General features: G+C 32.7%; 1 protein-coding gene across 1 annotated transcript in view; it reads left to right on the top strand.

Annotated features, from left to right (window-relative positions):
• The window catches only part of LOC143074666 (uncharacterized), a 127078-nt gene extending 123117 nt beyond the window's left edge, over positions 1-3961 (top strand). Inside the window, exon 2 of the transcript XR_012977996.1 lies at positions 3889-3961. The gene's annotated coding sequence lies outside the window, so the exon portion shown is untranslated. The remainder of the gene's footprint in view (positions 1-3888) is intronic.
• Positions 3962-21123: the final 17162 nt, after the last annotated feature.

Here is a 21123-nt window from a genome sequence, read left to right as displayed (position 1 = left end):
CATCCAAATCCATTAATAGTTTCAGAGGAGAAGATTTTTTAAAGTTAGCAAATATGATGAACAAATTGTGAAAAATTGTCATTAAAGGACAATAACCCCTTAAGGGGTCAATTGACAATTTTGGTCATATTAACTTATTTGTAGATCTTACTTTGCTGATCATTTTTGCTGTTTACAGTTTATCTTTATCTATAATAATATTCAAGATAATGACCAAAAACTGCAAAATGTCCTTAAAATTACCAATTAAGTGGCAGCAACCCAACAATGGTTTGTTTGATTCATCTGAAAATTTCAGGGCTGATAGATCTTTGACCTTGTGAACATTTTTACCCCGTGTCAGATTTGCTCTAAATGCTTTCGTTTTTTAGATATATGCCAAAAACTGCATTTGACCCCTATGTTCTATTTTAAGTAACGGCGGCCATGTTTTTTGACGGATCAAAAATCGAAGCACAAACTTTGTGCAGGATAATCTAAGGAACAATCATGCTAAGTTTCATCAAAATCCATTTAGTAGTTTCAGAGGAGAAGATTTTTTAAAGTTAGCAAATATGATGAACAAATTGTGAAAAATTGTCATTAAAAGACAATAACCCCTTAAGGGGTCAATTGACAATTTTGGTCATATTAACTTATTTGTAGATCTTACTTTGCAGTTTACAGTTTATCTTTATCTATAATAATATTCAAGATAATGACCAAAAACTGCAAAATTTCCTTAAAATTACCAATTAAGTGGCAGCAACCCAACAATGGGTTGTTTGATTCATCTGAAATTTCAGGGCTGATAGAAATTGACCTAATGAACATTTTTACCCAATGTCAGATTTGCTCTAAATGCTTCCGTTTTTGAGATATAAGCCAAAAACTGCAATTGACCCCTATGTTTTATTTTAAGTAACGGCGGCCATGTTTTTTGACGGATCAAAAGTCGAAGCACACACTTTGTGCAGAACAATCATGCGAAGTTTCATTCAAATCCATTCAGTAGTTTCAGGGGAGAAGATGTTTGAAAAATTGTTAACGACGACAGACGACGACGACGACGACGGACGCCAAGTGATGAGAAAAGCTCACATGGCCTTTTAGGCCAAGTGAGCTAAAAACAGAAAAGGGATATTGGATATTTATCTGTGACAATAAAGGAACAGCGCGTTTATTGTTTTTCCTCTGAAAGTAAATACTGAGCCAAAATCTTTAAACTTAAACCTCACTGCAAGTTTTAAACGCCCTTTAGTACCGGTTTCAGCGGAATATTTTTCAAATAAATTCGGGAAGACTTTGTTAGATGTACAACCATCAAATCGTGCCTGGTAAAAAAACTTACTGGAAAGTAGAAGATATTAAAAAAAAAATCCTTAAATTAGGAGATAACTGTATTGTATTTTAAGCTCCGACGGCATCAAATCCCCAATTGATGCCGTCGGAGCTTAAAATACAATATTGTTATCTCCATTCTAATGAAACTGACAGAAAACAACGTTAAAACATGTATTTAAAATCTGGCATATGCCGTCTGCGCTTGCGCATTAATTGTCAATTGATGCCATGTAAATATGTGACGTTATCCAATCAAAATGAACGTTACAAACGTTGTTGCATTAGAATGTTAATTCATCGTTTTATCAATAAATGCACGACAAATAAAATTTCAAAGGTCAAAGAAACACGAATTATACCAAAGGGACATTCAAACTCATAATTCAAACATCAACTGACAAGGCCGTGGCTAGAAAAGAAGAAGACAGACAAAAATAATACACAAACAACTATAGACACAAACCTCACCAAAAATGGTGTTGATCTCAATTGATAGTATTCATGTGAATATGTCAACAACAAAACAAAGCATACAAAAGTGAAATAAATGGTTTTTGAATGAAAGGGCTACGTATGCATGTACACATTTCACCATTGTATAGCACATTTTGCAGGTATTTTTTAAATTAATGCAGCAAAAAGCCATTTGAATATTCATCAATATCCAACTTCGGGATTTTTTCAAACATGATATATCATAAGATAAGGAAATCAAAACATGTAGAAAACCGGAAGAAAAGGAACGAAATCCATACAAAAATATCAAATGATGATCTGCATAAACAAACAAAAAGTTAATCCGGTATGATGTATGTATGGTAGGTACGTTGAATTCTACTCTTGGGTATTGTTTATGTTGTTAAGATATTTTGATCAATAAATCTGACATGCTTAATAAAGCCAAAAGGAAAATAATCCACTGAGTGAATTTCTAAGGGAAACATATCTATGATTAAGTGTGAACCACACATATTGTAGCCGTTAACATGTACGCGATATTTACTATAACAAAATGTATAAGCCTATAATATGTGACGCTTTTCTTGTCATACTGACTCTGAATTACAAATACAAATATATGTCGCTTTGGTTTAAAAGCCAGTTGGATTTTTATACCCCACCCAGTTGCTCTATGTTTGCAGGTTAAAGGTTTTGGTTAAGATAGATTTTGATGAAGTTGAACTCCACTCAAATTGAAACTTAGTACGCATGTTCACTTTGATATGATCTTTTTAGTTTTAATAATAAGTATGAGTTTTGATCCCAATTTCATGGTTAAATAAACAAAGAAATAAAAGTGCGAAAAGGGCATATGTGTTCTGTTGACACATTCTAGTTAACTATTTATTATCATCATTAATATGCATGCACATATTCATTTAATGCAGCCATGAAATAAGGCCAGTAGTAAGTGTGGCTTTTAATCTTGTTTTACGAATACTATACGTTCAACATTTGATCTGAATAAACTTTGCACTTTCCTCACATAAGTCTTATCTTTAATGTATAAGCGTGATAATTTGATACTAGTTTTCATGCCTAGTCTTTGAAAGAACAAATAAAATGAATTACTTTTATTTGTTAACTTTTGCATTATTTCTGGAATGTAGTGTATGTGCTTTAAACCATGAAAACAAACGTCTCTTGTTAAATGACCCAGATGCTATTGTTCGTTTGGCCAACTTAGAACAGCAAAACCAGCTGCTAACACAAAAGGTCTTGGATCTGGAATCTAAAATGGCAACAAGGCAGGGTAAGTCTGTAAAAAGGTTTAAACATTATTTTTGCAAAAACACACATTTCATAATACTATTACTCACTACAAAAAGAGGACGAAGACAAATTAACGTACAGTTTAAAATAAATATACTATCCCACTATCAAAACATTAATTTATCCTGATTTGTTGAAGTTACAATAGCTATTGGTACATGCACGCTTGAAGCCGTATTTGGCACAACTTATTGGAATTTGCTGTCCTCACTGCTGTTCATCTTTATACTTGGTTGGCTTTTTAACTATCTCATTCTGAGCATCACTGATGAGTCTTATGTAGACAAAAAGCGCGTATCAAATTATAACCCTGATACTTTTTATGACTGACAAACCGAGTTTAGTTTTGAACGTGTCATTGCAAGGTCAAATTACGGAATAGGACGTGCTATATACCAATACGTGTATATACGATATTTTTACTACAATTTTCCAATCTTTCTTGCTCCTTTTACAATGTTTTCTAGATTTGTGCTAGTAAATTTTTAAGTGGAGTTCATGAAAAACTGTCTATTTGGTAACGACAACAAACACATAGCAAACTCATATGTTATTCCTTTATTTAAATACTTGTAATATTTTCTAGTAGTTAACATGTTAGCATGGTAGAGTTTTGGAAAATCTTTCGGAAAGGAACATAGGCAGTAAAATTACTTATTTCTCAACATGAACAATTAAATTAAAAATGTACTTATTTTTCGACGTGTTTGTTTTTTGTTTTCAAGTTTTTTATTTTTTTAAAAGCCCCATTTACGTATACATTTAGACATTTCTTTCCATTGTTATTTACAGATCACGGATCCACATATGTTCGATGGGGAAGAACTCAATGTGAAGGCACAAATACTGAACTTGTTTATTCAGGTAAGTTTTGTGTTTTCTTTATGCATTTAATACAGAAAAGAAAAGAATAATATTTTATAAACTTTGACAAGATCTTCGATAAAAGAGAAACAGTCAAAACTCACAAATCGAACATAAACATAAAAAGAAAAGGGCAAACAGATAAACAGTAGTACATATGATACAACATAGAAAACTAAAGAATAAGCAACACGAACCCCGTCAAAAACTAGGGGTGATCTCAGGTGCTCCGGAAGGGTAAGCAGATTCTGTTTCACATGTGGCACCCGTCGTGTTGCCTATGTGATAACAAATCCGGTAAATAGTCTAATTCGGGAGGTCAGATTCCTGAAAGGGAAGGGGATTGTAGTAACGACGTAAGGGTACGTATCCGATATCATTTGTGAAACGGATATTGCATAAACCAACCAACTCGTGATGGCGTCCGTGATACTTACGAAGTGATGATTTCAACTTCACCATTTGGACCTCTTGGTTTAAAAGCTTCCTTGTGAGCAGCAACCCTCTATCAAGAAAATCATGATAGGAAATTCAAGCCCGGGAATATCGTATCAATAGGGAGATATAACATATGCAAATCAAAAGTAACAAAACAGAACATAGATATAGTTATAAATATATGTGGTATAAGTGTCAATAAGACAACTTTCCATCAAAGTCACAATTTGTAAAAGTAAACCATTATCGGTCAAAGTGCGGGCTTCACCACAGAATCTTGGCTCACACCAAGAAATACTAAATGGTTATAAAGTGAACTGTCCGTTAATTGCATGCGACAATTTTTTTTATTATTCTGTAATCATGATCGATAATCGTTAAAAACGGTCAAACAAGAAAGAACCTAACACGAATAATAAATCAAATGGAAAGATTTCCGTGATCATTTCTGATCCTCTTTTTTGTTGTTGTTGACAAGTAATCATATAAATCTTGATTTTCGATATCTGTTCATATAAATATTTCTAGTGAGCTGCATATTTTGAGTAAATACCAGTTGTCAGTTTATAACGGAGTTTCCAATGCACTAAGAGTATTAGTTTTTGAGACATATCGCTTTGGTAATCTTTGGAATATAAGCTGAAAGGCTCCGACATGAAAATGTGAAACATTTTCTGAAAACTTCTGACCTTATTAAAAAAAAAACAATTTAAGTAACAAATTGAAAACAACACGGTTAATAATTTTTTGGCGTCCGAAGCGCTTTTCTGGATGTACTTTCATCAGGAACGCTCAAAGCCAAACATTTGAAATCCGAAGATGTATAAGTACCGAAACCGTTGAAGAGCTATATGTCAAAAATACCTAAAACAAATAGCCAAATCCATCTGAAGCCAACTTTGCCTGAGGGAGTTGAAACCTTAGTTTCTTAATAATTTCAAAATTTATAAAACATATGATAGACTGATCGAACGAAAAGCAGTGAACTAAAGTCTACTGACTTAGGACATGCACATACTGAATGTTGCATGAGACCAAACCCGTTATATTAATGACCAGAACTCAAAATGAGGCTATTTGGACAGAATTTGCAGTTTTCCATGATATGTAATTTCAATTAAATTAATATCTGATCACATATTCAATCGGTAATAGATCGACCTACGGACTTTAATATTTAAATATAATGAAGTTCCATTTCCTTTGATATAAATTAATGCGGTAAATGTTGCAAGTAGAAAGTACACGACAAATGAACCACAAGAGATATTACGAAATAACTATCCCATCAACATTGGTTTTTTTTTAATCTTAACACGGCGTCGTCGTCTTAATTTACTTTAATTGATTAAATGTATTGCCAAAACTTATTTAACATTGATCAGAAAAAACAGAATGAAGAGGATGTCAATGAAGTAAATAAAAAGTGGCGAATTCTTCATTGTATTGCTTTAATCATTTCGATTTTTATGTCACATGGTTTGTTAAGTGTGAACGGTATTATATTTTAACTTTATCTGGGATGCTATAAACTAAAATTATTTTGCATGATTTTTTGTTTTTAACAGGATATGCTGTTACAATCATATCACCTATGCCACTCGTTATGGTGGACCCGCTAATACCCTATGTCTACCTAAAGATCCTGAACTATCTAACATGTCATTTACAAGCAGCTGGAGTTTACTCTTTGGAGCTGAATATCAAGTTAACGGATTTGCTCATGATTCCGCATATAATGATATTCCATGTGCGGTATGTAGAAATACCCATGCATCATCTTCAATTATGATACCTGGACGACATTCCTGCTACTCCGGTTGGATAGAAGAATATAATGGTCTTCTTGGTGGCGGTCATGAAGGTGATACTGCTTCGTCTTATATCTGTGTGGATAATAATCCAGAGTATGTTTCCTCTGGAGAAAAGAGTGAAGGTGGCCTCATGTTGTACGTTGTTGGTTTAAAATGTGGACCTCTACCGTGTCCACCATACCATAACAATCATCAGGTTAACTGTGTTGTTTGTTCAAAATAGAAAAGTCAAAATTGATTTTTATCTTTACCCTCTGAAAATAGATACGAAATATTTGAGATAAGGATATTTCATCTTTCTCGTCATGAATACTTGCATGTACCCTTAGATGTAGTTTTATAGACTTCAACCTGATATTGCACTTACTTCAAAGTATGTTTCTGCATGCTTGATCTAATGAGTCTATAAAAGACAATATAATAATAATTTTATAAAAACGAAATGATTTTAAATAACATATTATAAATTTCTTGCGTCTAAATCGTAGTTTATTAATATGAAGCTCACGAGGGACGTTAAAAAGTAAATGTGACAAAGGCGAAAGAAAAACTGTGATATTTAGCTGGCATTTAATCAGAGGCAAACAAACACAAAAGACACGCATAAGGATACCTTTAGGGAGCTACCATTTGATTTTTATGGGGGGGGGGGGGGGGGGGGGGCTAGGATGAAATTTGAAAAAAATAGGCAGGACAGGAGTTTTGAGTAAAAAAAAAAGGCAGGATGAGACACTTGCAAAAAAAAAAAAAGTCAGGACGACAATTTAGGTAAAAAAAGTCAGGATAAACTAAAAAAAAAAAGGCAGGACCGAACAGAGTGAAAAATAAAAAGGCAGGACAGAGATTACAGCTAAAAAATTTATGTCCATCAACAATATAATGAGAACACAGAAAATTTATAAAAATCGAAAAGAAGCTTTCTTTTGACATCCCAAACAATTATAGAAGTTAAATGGAAAACAGATCAGTCACACTCGAGTTAGTATGCGAAATATGAAAAATGGTGAAATATTGTGATATATGAAAAATGCGATAGCTAACGTTTAAAGTCCCGTACTTCTGGCACGACAAAGCAAACAATTCTCAAAATTGAATGGGAGGTGTCTTCCGTAAATCCTAAAATGTAGAACTTATATGACCAGTACTTCAAGCAAAGGAGAAGGAAAGATCAGGCATATTCTTTGGTCCCTTGTTTTCGAAAATCTAAATGTATTATAAATCTATCAAATAACTTACTGCAGATAATCATAAAGCAATATTATACCATTATGGTCCGTAGAAGAGGTGAATGTCCAAAATTGTCAACACGAGAATGTTATTTCACTGAGGGCACAGCCCGAAGTAAAATAAGTTTTAAGGGTTGACAATTTTAGATATTCATCGATTCTAAGGGGCCACAATTGTTTAATTATACCGAACTAACAGTGGAAGGGCTTTTTGACGTTGACCTATAGTTGTTAATATCTGTGTTATTTTGGTCTCTTGTGGAGAATTGTCTCATTGGCAATTATACCACAGGGTTAGACATTAACATTAGATGGTATGTAGTCCGTAGGAAAAATTAGATTAAATTTCCTGTCATCTGATCACCTCAAAAGCACACAAATGTCCATTTGAGTTAGTTTTTTTTTTAGAAAAAAAGCTAACATTTAGTGCCATCAATTGCATCTTCCTGAACTTCCTCCCTGAAGAAAATTTCGTAAAAAAATGAGATGCGAAATCCTGCAATCTGAGACGATTTCTAAGGCCTTGAGTAATTGAACCTTTTTTATTCCAGAATTGTTTAGAAAAAAACCCCCAAAAAAACAATCAGTAAATATTTGAATTTTTCATCAATTCTTCAAACAGTTCATAAGACATCTGTCGAGGTGATAGAATGTCTTTGTTGGTATTGTAGAGATAATCTTCATCATCACTAATAGTGTAATCCTCTTCTTCTAACTTTTCAGCCTCAAGATATACAAAGTTATAATTAATTTCATTATCATTCTCAATTTCTTCATCTTCCTCATTGTCCTCCATCTCAACTTCAACAAGTTTCAACATCAATGAGGATGTTGTCATCTGTACTACTCTGAAAGATATAAAAATCATTTCTTGTATTAAATGAAAAGTTAAACAAGGACAGTCTATATGGGATACTTCACATGGTTTAGTTTTATGTTTATGATGGAAAAATGTGTGACATTACCACATCTTCTTTTATATATATATATTTGATGTCAAAATAACCAGAAAAATAAAAAACTAAGACCAAAGATCAATTGATGAAGGAGTCATCCAAAATTTCCACAACATGAAACATTTTTATATCAGTAAGTAAGCAACCTGTTTTTTTATGCACAGGGATGAGTTTGATAAGAAGACAACCACACAACCATCAGCATCCACCAGTTTCTCACTCAATTACTAATACTGACGAAGTATGGGTACACAATGATTACATGTATCCATCATTCATGTGACACAGTTACACTTAAAACTAATAGTATGAAAAACCAAGGCAAAATATGGACAAATCTACGAAAGGTTGATACAGCTGCATTTATGGTGAATCTTGTTTTCAATCGTTGGTCGATGCCTCTGCTGGTGGACGTTTCGTCCCCGAGGGTATCACCAGCCCAGTAGTCAGCACTTCGGTGTTGACATGAATATCAATTATGTGGTCATTTTTATAAATTTCCTGTTTATAAAACTTTGAATTTTTCTAAAAACTAAGGATTTTCTTATCCCAGGTATAGATTACCTTAGCCGTATTTGGCACAATTTTTGGAATTTTGGATCCGCAATGCTCTTCAACTTTGTATTTGTTTGGCTTTATAACTATTTTGATATGAGCGTCACTGATGAGTCTTATGTAGACGAAACGCGCGTCGGGCGTACTAAATTATAATCCTGGTACCTTTGATAACTATTTACATAACTTCTATAAAGCACAATTTGGGTTTCATTTTTGAGGTTGTTGTCTGATAGACATTACCCCATATCTCGTTTTATTTCTGCTGGTTAATCTCACATTAATGATAACTTTTTAAGATTTTAACAATAAATTTTATTTCAAACATTCAAAACAAGTTTCTTGTTTTCTGTCTCAACTATCTACAAAATTTCAATATTGGTATCCATGATAAGTTTATTATTATTTTTTGACAGGGACATCACCAGCTGACTGGCTGACAGGGACATCACCATCTGACTGGCTGACAGGAACATCACCAAACGACCGACTGATATGAACATCACCATCTGCCAGGCTGACTTGGACATCACTATTTGTTGGCTGACAGGGACATTACCCTCTGGCTTGCTTACAAGAACATCACAGACTGACTGACTGACAGGAACATCACCAACTAACTGATTGACTGATATGTACATCACCATCTTCCAGGCTGACTGGACCGTCACCATCTGTCTGGCTGGCAGGGACATCACCATCTAACTAGTTGACAGGGACAGTATTTTTTTTGCAGCATCTTCCTGAGAGTTTTCTTCGTCACATTTATTGCTGATCCTCTTTTTCTTTCTTAGGTTTATATTGCCTGTAGATTTTATTTTTTTTAAACATTGCATCTAAATTTTCAAGACCAACACTAATTTTGTTGTCAATGAAGACAATACTCTTATAAAAAGAATATCTATATTTAGAAATAAAGATGAAGTTTAATGGTGGTAAAACAAGTTAAATTATCAAACATCTCTTTATAGAGCAAATGAGTAAGTAAATGTTATCAGTTGATTGATGATAGCATTGATGATTTGTCCATTAGTGTGATGTTCTACATTATCAAGTCGTGGTGTTGCAAGCGATACAATGCAGAACATCTTTTCCCATTTCTTCTGGATATCTGTAATGAGCTGTTGAATTTCCTTTAAGTAGGTGGCTGGGTCTTTTGTTGTTAGGTCATTTGTTATGATATGAAGTATAACTAATGACAGTTTATCAACTTCATATTCATCTATTGTTTCCTTTGCTTGGTTATGGTGAATGCTATGACCTTTGTTATCTCAACATCTGGAGTGATCTTTTTCTCATTTATACCTTTGAGATTTGATGTACCAACTATTAGCGCCGTAGGTATATCAGGAATAGACTTCCTTTTCTTCGGTTTTTGTCAGGATTAGTATTGGTTCTACGATTAATTTGGTCGTCATATAAATTTTCCAATTGTGATTTGATAGACATGTTTTTATCCTGGAGATGAGACACTTGCATGTTTAACTCTCTGACAGTTTTTGTAAGCTCAGTTATTTCTTGCTTTTTTGCCTCATTAGTATTACTGTTAAATAATATTTCTTTTGTTGACTTTGTGATTAGGCTTTCCAACTCTTTTCTCAGATTACTTACTAGTGACCACTCATGTTGCAAGGCACTTTAAAAATTTGCATTGTTTAAGGCTACATTAATACGTTCAATGTTTAGCTGTAGTTCTAAAGATTGATTGTCCTTTTGGAGTTCTGATATTTTCTTCTGGTAAGATGTTACAGTGTTTGTTTCCTCAGTGTTTTTTAACTGATTCTGTATACTTGAGAACATATCACGTACACTTTGTATTTTAAGTTGAAGATAATTTTCTACTGATTGATGGTAGTTATTTATTGTTTCTCGTGCATCAACTAAGTTAGCATCTACCCGACAGAGACTGGTATGCAAAAGTTTTTAATATTGGATAGCTCACTTTTTTCAAGATTGCTATTTTCGTCAGATATGTTTTCTTTGCTTGTATCATGTGTATTTTCACTCATTGCTACAGAACAATCAAGTTCTGGCGATTCCTCTTTTGAATGTTTCATCTGTTGTTTATCATATCCATTGAGTCTATTTCATATGTACCTTTCAAATGGTGAATTATTTGTAATAGTTGTGGGAGGTCTCTTTTAGCAAATACTGTTTCAAATTGTGTGCCTTGGACTTGCAGAAACCCAGTTTTAACGAAGAATGTTAGTTTATATAGTTTCTGGGTTTGATACTTCTATGTTGACACTTTTAAGTGGCTCAGTTTCAGAAATAACCACAGGGCTATCAACCCACTGAACATTCATGTCAGCTTTTCCCCCTGATATTCATAGTAGTTAGCACAAGGGCAGTTAGCCAGGCCCATGATACGCGGTCTTGTTGTTCTAAACCCAACTAATCTTGCTTCTTTTTCATTTAGGGACATGTCTAGTTCTTCAAATTTGCAAAGTTTAGATTTTTTAGTTGTTGGGGTCGTGAGTTTTGGCGGTAAACACAAGTCTGGATATGAACGTTCAGTTTTTCCGCTTTTAAGGAATTTCTGTATGTCAGAATTATTGACATCAACCATTTTGATGATATTGTACTTGTTGGCAAGTTTTAAGTGTTTGAGGAGCCAATAGATAGGTATGGTGGCGCAATATTTTCTCACTAAATTTTTTCACTGGAAGCGGCCATTGACCGGAAGTTTCAAAAACATAAAACCAGGAACGACAATCATTAGCGACTGTTCGAAGGCATATGATTGTCTAGGATCTGAGAGATTTGAACACTTAAAAGTCAACCATTCTGTAAATTTTGTAGACCCGAAAACAGGAGCGCATACAAAAGTACGTGGCGAGCACTTAAACAAACACTTCCAAAATACACATTTTACAGCACAGTAAAATCCCTTTAACACTCATTTCAGTTAATATTATGTACGAAAAAAATATATTATTGGCTCTGACGACCCATTCATAGCATTTATTAACCTTATTAAAAAGTGCATAATCCAGAAAAACAAAAGCAAGTCTTGATTACGACATGAACTATCACCGTCAGTTAAACACAACCTGCATCTAAAAAAGAGAACTAAACGAAATTACAAACACACTTAATTTGAGTCTGGATGATTTTTAAGCTTAAATGGGTAAGTGAATTAGATTTATTTTTAATTGTTCAGTTTCACTTGTTAAAATATTTTTTTTAATATCATTTACATCGTCTCTTTCGAAACGGTAAACAAAAATGACCGCTGTTTATATTTCAGCCCAACAACGTAACTTGGGGTTATAGGTCATGCGCATACATTGTGCATCTTACAACTTCCGGGGTCCACTAATACAGATTCTTCCTATATATAGCCAACTGAGATTAACTTCTTAATGTAAATGTAGGCTTCAAATGGTAGACCCCGTTACTAGGAATTTTTTATTTTTTTTATTTTTTTGGGGATGAATAAATATTTTCTGTGAATTAAGGTAAAACATTTATCATCTGATTTTTTTTCTGCAGGTCCAAGTTCCACATAAATAGGCGATCTTTTTTTTATGGAATATATAAGACAGCGTTTCTATGCGCAGATACATCTAAGGTTAAGTGTTAAACAAACCTTCATAATAAACACAACCATACTGGCCATTTATCTTTAATTTGATTTTTTTTTAAGTTAAGATATGTTTCCATTTGAATTCGAATGACGTATCCAGTTGCGTAACGCAATGAAGGCATCAAAATTTCACCGGGTTTAAAAATATAATAAAATTAAGTATTTTAGTAATATTATGGTGTAAACTGTCATTTTTACGACACCTTAACCTGTGTACATGGACCATCGACAAGGCTCAAAACATGTATTATAATGAAAGTAAGTACATTTCTTTCTAGAGGATTACATTAAAATTAGAATAAAAATAACAACCGAATGGACAGTTGATTGTTTTATATGAGAATAACACCATATTCAAAATTTTTATTCTAAGTATCGACCGCTCTGTAGATGGAAAATAATAATAACATCAAAACAAATATCTCTTAATGAGATATTTAAATGATAATATGTCATGTTTAATAAAAATCGATATTTTATTATAAATGATTCTAATGTAAACATTCATTTATTTGCATTCTGTTCATGTTAACTAAATAATCATGATGATTTTATACTGTAAGATGTAATTTATATTAGACTAATTAATTATTAATAAATGTTGTTCAAATATCCATTAAAACATAATATATTTGGAAAAAAATGAAAATATTTGAGTTTTAATCTTTGGTTCTTTCGATTTTTTAGTTGTGATGTCTTGGTTGGTCGCAATTACGGGAAAAAACACGTAATTGCATTTTCTTGGATAAGTACGTGTGATCTTATTCAATCAGCTTTATGTAAAACGTTGAAATAATTCAACCGCACTTGTTCATGTTGTTATCGCGAGTTTCATTTTTAAGAACAAACTTTGTGATTATAGTTTACTTGTATATATTAGCATGAGATTCTATAGAACAATGTATGTTTTAATGCTGCTAGTCTTTGACATTGTACAAGGTCAAAATCTCACGGTAGCCAAGGCTCTCTATTCCGATTTGATAACTGGATATAAGAAGCAACTTATGCCTATGCCAAACTTTTCGGAACCGTTATCGATAGGATTAACGATTTACTTAATGTCTTTCAACTCCTTCGAAGAGGTTGACGAAACTTTATCTGTTACATCTGTTGTTTCTTTGAAATGGATAGATCCATCTCTTAAGTGAGACCCGTTCGCTTATGGCAATTTGACATCTCTTGCTCTAGATCCAGTGGATATTTGGTTACCTCCCGTGTTTTTGTTAAATGGAGTTAAGAAACTTGAACCTATAGGAGGCGACACAAAATTCCATGTGGTAGTTGATAGCAATGGTGAAATTAACTATAGTCCAGGAGGTGTGCTGAATGCTAAATGCCCAACAGACATAGCGAAATTTCCATTTGACGAACAGACTTGTGATCTTCAATTTGTACCATGGGGATTAACATTGCAGTATGTCATATTGTATCCCGAGTTTGAAAATATTCAATTGCAGTACTTTACTTCACATTCTGATTGGAAAATAGTAGACCACTCAACTTATTTACTGGACATAGGTGGACTAGGTTGCATTAGGGCACATATGAAAATAAAACGACAGCCATTGTACTACGCATTATTATGACAATATTACCGACTTTGCTGTTCTCTCTTTTGAATCCTTTAGTATTTGTACTTCCTGTGGAGTCTGGCGAACGAGTATCACTTTCGATTACAATTTTACTATCGTATGCCATATTCCTTACGCTCGTGTCTGCTTCCATTTCAACTTCATCTAATCCAATGTGTACTTTACTAACCGTTATGATTGCAATCATTGCTATAAGTGGAATAATTGTGTTAGGAGCAATTTGTGGCGTGAGGTACTATTATAGTTCAGATTCCAAAACTATTTGCTGTACCGTAAAATATCTAGTCGGAATGAAATTGCGTCTCGGGAATAAACGAAATTTTGTTCAATCGAAATCTGACGTTATTATAAATAATTTTTCAGGAAAAGATGTATCAATGACCTTGGATTTTATATTTTTGATAATAACTTATGGTTTGATCTTTGTGATAATTTTCTCTTACTTCATTTATGTTCTTTCGTAGAGGTTTGTAAATAATTATTTCTCAAAATGTCACAACAAAATGTTGTCGAAGGAAAATAAAAGAGTGGAATTGTGCTACCCGCTGTAAATATATATTATAACACTTTTTAATTGTAGTAACTAATGATAATAAACAAATAACGTAAAGCTATTTCAAAATGTTTACTTCTGCATTGCACAAGGACTCCGTTCAAATTGTAACATCTATAATAAAAGTGAGGGAGAAATAGGGGTTGCATTCTGGTGAGGAAGTTTAGTAAGAGACAAAGATCGTAATTTTGACAAGGCTGTTCATGGTGTTGATACACAGAATTACGTAAGTTTTTCGAAAAACTGCTACGAAAATAAATAAAAGTTCTTAATTTAATCTTGTATAAACACTTTGTTTTGCATGCTGTCTTCATTTATTCTTTAATCTGAATGTTGTGTTCCTAACATAAAATTAATGTATCGATCACGGCATTAGAGGATTTAATCTGAAAGGCCAAGAGTTCGACCCAAATAAGAAAAAAATATATAATACCGTTTATACTAGGGGATATACAATGCTACCAATGAACAAGCAAGGTTTAGTTTTACCATTGTTACTTTTAACATACAAACATGTTTACAGTTGCGAATTCTGAAGAGAGACGAGGGAACGAAAAGTAATTCCTGTGTAATACCTATGATAAACGCACTAGCGTTACGTCCGCTGTTCATACAATCCTATGATTTAAAACGGACTCTTCGAAATTTTCTCCGCAAAACAAAAAACAATGTTAGCAAACACCAATTACTTTAAAAACAAATTTAGAATATGTTTTCAATTATATTCCTATAGCTCTTGGTCGTTCACTGCAAATCTATGTTTTAAAGAATAGAACACTAATTGAACACTTTTTGAACGTGTAATGGTGTTCCAAATGTTAACACCAGTGTTGATCAATTGAATACTGGTAAATCTGTAAGCGTTTCATTATTGAACACTAATATTCAACTGTTATAAACTTGGTGTTAAGATTTTAAACACTTAGATGTTCCACTTTTGAATGTGTAGATGTATCATTTTTGAACACTTGGTGTTATATTTATGTGTCCTTTTTGAACATGTAAATGTTTCATTATTGTTCTTGCATAACTTGTGTTCCATTTTTGAATACTTTGTGTTCCGTTTTTTTAATTCCTTGTGTTCCATTTTTGGATACTTGTGTTTGATACTTGAACGCTTAGTGTTCAGTTTTTTAACATGTCGATACGTTCAACAGCGTCGTAACACTTTTTGAACACACAGAACATGATCAAAGCCAAAAGTGTTAAGATTCAGAACACTTGGTGTTTACGTTCAGAACAATTAAAATAAGTGTATAACAAGTTGGTGTTCAGAAATAGAACATTTTTTTGTTAGTGTTTACAATTTTTCATCTGGCACATTTATGCAAAAACAATGAAAACATCTTCAATGATTAACAACTCTTTCTTTAAAATCAAATGTGTAATGGCAATAAGATGTAAAAATAATAATACAACTTTAAATTGAAATTAATTTTTGTGATTTTGAGATACATATTGTATATAAGATATTTAAAGTGTAATGAGAAAATATAAAGTTAAACAAAGGTTACTATGTAAGTTTACAGAAAAAGGAAGTTCCAATTGTGTTTTCTTTCATTAAAACTTTCAAAACAAAACTAATTTAAGGAATACAAATTATGAAAACAAAATGATCAGAATAAAACTAGCCAAAGGAGTATATTTGACATATTTCACAGTTTGAACAAAAAAGAAGTTGGAAGTCCATTCAAATGCAAATATGCAAGACAAAATTCAAAAAGATATATATACTTATGTCTGACAGATAAATATTTTACTGAAGAATCAAATTTGGTAGATTTATGCTATTTGTTTATTTTTGCCTACAAGGAAACAAACAAAGTTACAATAACAGATATCTTTTTTTTTATTTCATTAAAGCTAAGAGAGCCTATTATTTTAATTGTGCGTTACTTGTAGTAAAATTAAAAAAATATACTTGTCAGCATTATGCTCTGTTTGGAAACATGTCAAAATGAACTGATTTAGTATGTCTTTCAAATTTATTTTATTGTGTTTTCTTCTGTAGCAATAAAAACTTAAGGAAAGTATGTGTCACCTTGCTTTTTTATAAATTACATAAAAGTCAAAATATTACCCAGTTTTAAGATTTTGTGTCTGATTTCAGTATATTTATATTATCAGTAATATGATGGCTAATTCTGTGAAATTATCATTTTTTAAATTTTGCTAAGATCTAAGATTGTGTTATAAAAAAAACCACCAAGTAAAAATTAGCGTTTATTTTTGCATTTGTAATTATCTCCCATTCCGGGGGAAATAATGACTTGTAAGTTCAAAATTCCAGTACCCACTGCCTCGCTGGCATATTCTTTGGTCCATGCAAAATTTTACACTTACAAAAGATCATATTTCAAAACAGCTTCTCCATTCATTTTAATGAACCACTTTGAATGAAAAATATATATTTCTGAAACTTAACCTTTTTCTTCAGTTCTTCAAAATCTTTAGCTACCAGTGGTTCTCGTGTTATTCCATACTTTAAAGATTGACATTTCAATGTATAAAGGACAGTTAATCAACTCTAGTATTATAACTATTCCTTTTTCCAAAAACTAAAGCAATTATTGATTTCATATAAATTAATTTAAAGTTTATCATAACATTAGTTGGTTAAAAATGTAAAATAAGAAAAAATGTACAACTTCTTATTTTCGTTTTTACGGATCTATCCTCTCTCTGGTTTACGGGTTTAAAATATCTCACTCGCATTTGTGTTGATTTTTATTGCAACTAGTTTTCAACTATACATATAAACACTCAGAGGCCAATTATATATTCCAACGAACAGAAGTACCAGATAATAAGAAAATTTGTTAATTTAAATGTATGATGTGGACCAGAAGTGCACTGTATCACAAAGTACTTGTCCTTTTTTAACATAACAATGCCTTTCACTGTACGAAATACAGGATTGCCAATTTCAAACCTTAGAACTAGAGCACACTTTGTTTCATATAACGCTAGTTCGTCTTGTAAGTAGACATCGACTAACTGAGAAAACGAATTAGACAGAGTTCGTTCGGATACTTTACAATGGAGTTGATTTTCCTCCCACTAGATCACCATCATACAGAAAGTTATAAGATTTATTGCCATCCAATCAAGTTTGGCTCGTACTCATATACAACTGGTGGTGTCTACTTAGTGTATACTGTAGATTTTTGAAGTTCTTAATCTTAATCAATGTTCGTTCTCTTCTGAATTTTTTTGACCAATTATATGGAAAGCACTTGACACAAATTGAATAACAGAGACAAGGATTGTTTTACACTTGTACAGTTTTCAATATCATCTATAATACTAAAATTACGAGTTCCAATTTGTCAGCTGTCATCACGTAAAAACGACGAATCACAGAATTCAACTTTATATATAACTAATATAGTACAAAGGTGTATATTAAAAATTACACCACTCCAGGCCCTTTTGTTTTCCACGTAATTAATATTGCCAATAATTAAGAAGTTCCGGGTCGAGTCCGCTACCGATACCAATAGTATATTCACCTGTTACCTATTACCTTATCTGTACGTTCCGCATCTGACAGGCGCACCACCAAACGTTGTATTCATGATTAATATGCTATATACACGGGCATAACCACAGGGTTGACACTATTAAATTGTCAAATTGTTACCTATTGTAGTATTTTAATCAGTAAGACTTTCTAAGATAACAATACGAATACTAAAAATCTGGACTAAAAATAAGGCGTATAGGTACAGTTTTCAATTTGTTAGTGGGCATGACGTAAAACAGCGAAGCAAAGAATTCAACTTTATTTATAACTTATATAGGACAATGCTGTTGATTAAAAAATACTCCATTCCAGGACCTTTTGTTTTCCAAATAATTAATATTATTGTTTCAGTTCGACGGGTTCAAACAGAAAGACTTGAAAGCAGAGAAAAACTGTGTATCTTATAATCGGCATGACTTTATCAGATAACAATACTAATACTAAAATAAGGCTTGCGCATAGTTGTATACTTTAATTCAGTCACGGACCCGTGATATCACGGGTGTGTTCTAGTCCTTGTAAAAAATGCATCAGGTTTATTCCTTTGATGTAGATGAGAATAACAAAATATTTTGACATTTTCATTTAACCACAAATTAATGTAAACAGTTTTTTTTAGTAAACTAGATGGTATTAGACGCATGACAATTCATTTGGTAAAATGCCCTCTAAGAAAACGTGCATCGGATCCTGGAGTTATCGAAGTTATCGAAAAATTTGTCAGTTTCATTCAACTACTTCTCTCGTTTATATTCCCCATCTTACTCCAGTATTTTCGGGTACCTTTGGATACTTGATAAAGAAAATCACATTGTTCTGCATGTCTTTTGTCAGTTCTCATTATTCATTCATGGCCAAGAGCCTTGTTTTTAATATCAGAACCCAATGTGTCACACAATCTACATTTTTGTAAGGCAAATGCAACACCTTTTTTTAAGTTTGCCAAGCCAATTTGCAGCTATTAACGTAACACACGGCGCAATAACTAATGCACCTTGTATTTTTCCAATGTATCCTTTATTAACATTTCAACCCCATCATTTTATAAATAGTTCATAGAGGTTATAAAGGCATACAAAATTTCGACACCCCCCTGTTCTCTCACCTCGCTTATTTTAGCAATTGCTACAAGCTGAATAACGTGAAGTCTTGAGCGATAATGCGGGGCAATATTTGCTATTGTGTACTAGAAAATTGTTATTTTATGTTTTTTATACATGACTTCCTAGAGGATTTACTATTTTTAGGTCATCAGTATTCAATACCACTTGGATAGCTTTTTTAATTTTGTTGAAACAGTGGATTGTTCTTGATTAAATCTCCATCACAAATGTCATACAAAAATTGGAATTGTGCGGAATTTTAACTTGTCAAATAACATATTTAGAGATTTAAAAAACCCTACTCTTTATTTTTCTGTAATTATATTGTTTGTTGTCATATGGTGCACACCAAGGACTTCTCCTTCTGGTCTTACAAATGGCAAATTATCAATTTCCTCATAAACTGAATATCGCTTTTTTGAAGAGTCAAAATCATGCAACATATGGTCAATATTAATGTGATCTACGAATTTTGTGTTTATTTTTCTCAATTCTAGCTCTTCAACTATTAACTGTTTAATTAATAACATTAACAGTACAATTTTCCTGCACCAGATGCGCATTTCGACAATACATGTCTCTTCATTGATGCTCGTGGCCAAAAAATGTTTTAAATGGTGAAGTTGTGCATCTAACAAAATACTAGTGATAGTAACTATATTGTCGATTGCTATTTGTGAAATGTTATATTTTGCTTCTAGTGACTTTGTGAAAAATGCATTCTGATGACGTTAGTCATCAATATTGTCAAATGGAATGGAATTTTCAGGGTCAAATTATAGGTTATTATCATTTTGTTCTATGGCTTCTATTTTATGTTTTCTATGAACGTGAACTTAATTAGTATTCTACCTATGGATTGTAAGTTCGAAACGTCCAACTCCACAAATAACCGACAAATTCGGGTCATTTTTATGGGATCTAACAAAATGACTGCTTAATTTTCTGAACTGGTTTGTGCTGAAGGTACATAAATTGCAAATGAAGTTTTCTTCTTCGATGATATTACCACATAAAGAAAATTGTTTGAGTTTAATGCGATATATGTAGATATAACTTCAATAAATTTCTGTATAGACAGAAGTAATTACTCACAAAACGTTTTCGTCGAAGATTTATGTTGTTGTTCCCTTGCAAATTAGCGCCTGGAAAACTTAACATCGTTCAACAATGTGTTTCCATAATTTGAAGACTGTGTGTCCATAATTCAAACACTAAATGGACTAAATACTGAGACATCTAATGATTGTAACATGTGACTGCTATGGGGTGGAAGTACAAACATGTGCACATCTGAATTCCTGGCTGTTTCAATTATATCCATAGTGATGTGGCTTGCATGTCCATCATTAATTTAATAGGATAAGAAGTCGATACGTTACATGAACAAGAAAATGGTTCTTGAACAAATCTAAGAATATCTCAGTTGTCACCCACCCATTAAGAGATGTGTTGAACTTTGATCCTGACATTGCATGACTAACTAATTCTTGAGTAAGTCTTTGCCCTTTATAGACCATGTATGGTCGGATGGATTCACCTAATGCACTTACTGCAGCAGGCAAAGTTGTTGTAGAAGATCTGCCTGATGTGACAGAAAAGGCATCACAACCTCTACGAGACAACACTTTTAGGGGCGAATGATCAAGAGAAATACCAGTTTCATCAATGTTCCATATCTGAGCTGGTTTATTGATAAGGCTATATTTATTCAGAATGGTCACAAGCTCAGCAAAATATGTGGTAACATGCTCTGTTTGGACATCATTTCTGACTTTTTCACGGCGTTTTGGTTGGACCTATAGATAACA

Source organism: Mytilus galloprovincialis, chromosome 5 (assembly GCF_965363235.1).
Source record: "Mytilus galloprovincialis chromosome 5, xbMytGall1.hap1.1, whole genome shotgun sequence".
Lineage (NCBI taxonomy): Eukaryota > Metazoa > Mollusca > Bivalvia > Mytilida > Mytilidae > Mytilus > Mytilus galloprovincialis.
Note: the sequence above shows the minus strand (reverse complement) of the source record. Positions and strands in the feature narration are given on the sequence as shown.